We start from the raw sequence: 2,925 nt of genomic DNA, 5'->3' as shown, positions 1-2,925 counted from the left end.
AGGATGAGGATAAGGATAGGATGAGGAAGACGATGAGGATGACGATAGGATGAGCACAACAATGAGGAAGAGGATGAGGATAGGATGTGGACGAGGACGAGGATGTGGATAGGATGAGGACGAGGATGAGGATGAGGATGAGGATAGGATGAGGATGAGGAAGAGGATGAGGATAAGGAGCAGGATAGGATGAGGACGAGAATGAGGATGAGGATAGGATGAGGACGAGAATGAGGATGAGGATAGGATGAGGAGGAGGATGAGGATTGAATGACGACGAAAATGAGGATGAGGATAGGCTGAGGACGAGGATGAGGATAGGATGAGGACGAGAATGAGGATGAGGATAGGATGAGGAGGAGGATGAGGATTGAATGACGACGAAAATGAGGATGAGGATAGGCTGAGGACGAGGATGAGGATAGGATGAGGACGAGAATGAGGATGAGGATAGGATGAGGAGGAGGATGAGGATTGAATGACGACGAAAATGAGGATGAGGATAGGCTGAGGACGAGGATGAGGATAGGATGAGGACGAGAATGAGGATGAGGATAGGATGAGGAGGAGGATGAGGATTGAATGACGACGAAAATGAGGATGAGGATAGGCTGAGGACGAGGATGAGGATAGGATGAGGACGAGAATGAGGATGAGGATAGGATGAGGAGGAGGATGAGGATTGAATGACGACGAAAATGAGGATGAGGATAGGCTGAGGACGAGGATGAGGATAGGATGAGGACGAGAATGAGGATGAGGATAGGATGAGGAGGAGGATGAGGATTGAATGACGACGAAAATGAGGATGAGGATAGGCTGAGGACGAGGATGAGGATAGGATGAGGACGAGAATGAGGATGAGGATAGGATGAGGAGGAGGATGAGGATTGAATGACGACGAAAATGAGGATGAGGATAGGCTGAGGACGAGGATGAGGATAGGATGAGGACGAGAATGAGGATGAGGATAGGATGAGGAGGAGGATGAGGATTGAATGACGACGAAAATGAGGATGAGGATAGGCTGAGGACGAGGATGAGGATAGGATGAGGACGAGAATGAGGATGAGGATAGGATGAGGAGGAGGATGAGGATTGAATGACGACGAAAATGAGGATGAGGATAGGCTGAGGACGAGGATGAGGATAGGATGAGGACGAGAATGAGGATGAGGATAGGATGAGGAGGAGGATGAGGATTGAATGACGACGAAAATGAGGATGAGGATAGGCTGAGGACGAGGATGAGGATAGGATGAGGACGAGAATGAGGATGAGGATAGGATGAGGAGGAGGATGAGGATTGAATGACGACGAAAATGAGGATGAGGATAGGCTGAGGACGAGGATGAGGATAGGATGAGGACGAGAATGAGGATGAGGATAGGATGAGGAGGAGGATGAGGATTGAATGACGACGAAAATGAGGATGAGGATAGGCTGAGGACGAGGATGAGGATAGGATGAGGACGAGAATGAGGATGAGGATAGGATGAGGAGGAGGATGAGGATTGAATGACGACGAAAATGAGGATGAGGATAGGCTGAGGACGAGGATGAGGATAGGATGAGGACGAGAATGAGGATGAGGATAGGATGAGGAGGAGGATGAGGATTGAATGACGACGAAAATGAGGATGAGGATAGGCTGAGGACGAGGATGAGGATAGGATGAGGACGAGAATGAGGATGAGGATAGGATGAGGAGGAGGATGAGGATTGAATGACGACGAAAATGAGGATGAGGATAGGCTGAGGACGAGGATGAGGATAGGATGAGGACGAGAATGAGGATGAGGATAGGATGAGGAGGAGGATGAGGATTGAATGACGACGAAAATGAGGATGAGGATAGGCTGAGGACGAGGATGAGGATAGGATGAGGACGAGAATGAGGATGAGGATAGGATGAGGAGGAGGATGAGGATTGAATGACGACGAAAATGAGGATGAGGATAGGCTGAGGACGAGGATGAGGATAGGATGAGGACGAGAATGAGGATGAGGATAGGATGAGGAGGAGGATGAGGATTGAATGACGACGAAAATGAGGATGAGGATAGGCTGAGGACGAGGATGAGGATAGGATGAGGACGAGAATGAGGATGAGGATAGGATGAGGAGGAGGATGAGGATTGAATGACGACGAAAATGAGGATGAGGATAGGCTGAGGACGAGGATGAGGATAGGATGAGGACGAGAATGAGGATGAGGATAGGATGAGGAGGAGGATGAGGATTGAATGACGACGAAAATGAGGATGAGGATAGGCTGAGGACGAGGATGAGGATAGGATGAGGACGAGAATGAGGATGAGGATAGGATGAGGAGGAGGATGAGGATTGAATGACGACGAAAATGAGGATGAGGATAGGCTGAGGACGAGGATGAGGATAGGATGAGGACGAGAATGAGGATGAGGATAGGATGAGGAGGAGGATGAGGATTGAATGACGACGAAAATGAGGATGAGGATAGGCTGAGGACGAGGATGAGGATAGGATGAGGACGAGAATGAGGATGAGGATAGGATGAGGAGGAGGATGAGGATTGAATGACGACGAAAATGAGGATGAGGATAGGCTGAGGACGAGGATGAGGATAGGATGAGGACGAGAATGAGGATGAGGATAGGATGAGGAGGAGGATGAGGATTGAATGACGACGAAAATGAGGATGAGGATAGGCTGAGGACGAGGATGAGGATAGGATGAGGACGAGAATGAGGATGAGGATAGGATGAGGAGGAGGATGAGGATTGAATGACGACGAAAATGAGGATGAGGATAGGCTGAGGACGAGGATGAGGATAGGATGAGGACGAGAATGAGGATGAGGATAGGATGAGGAGGAGGATGAGGATTGAATGACGACGAAAATGAGGATGAGGATAGGCTGAGGACGAGGATGAGGATAGGATG

This window comes from Lupinus angustifolius, chromosome LG07 (genome assembly GCF_001865875.1).
Source record: "Lupinus angustifolius cultivar Tanjil chromosome LG07, LupAngTanjil_v1.0, whole genome shotgun sequence".
Taxonomy (NCBI): domain Eukaryota; kingdom Viridiplantae; phylum Streptophyta; class Magnoliopsida; order Fabales; family Fabaceae; genus Lupinus; species Lupinus angustifolius.
This window is presented reverse-complemented; position numbering follows the sequence as displayed.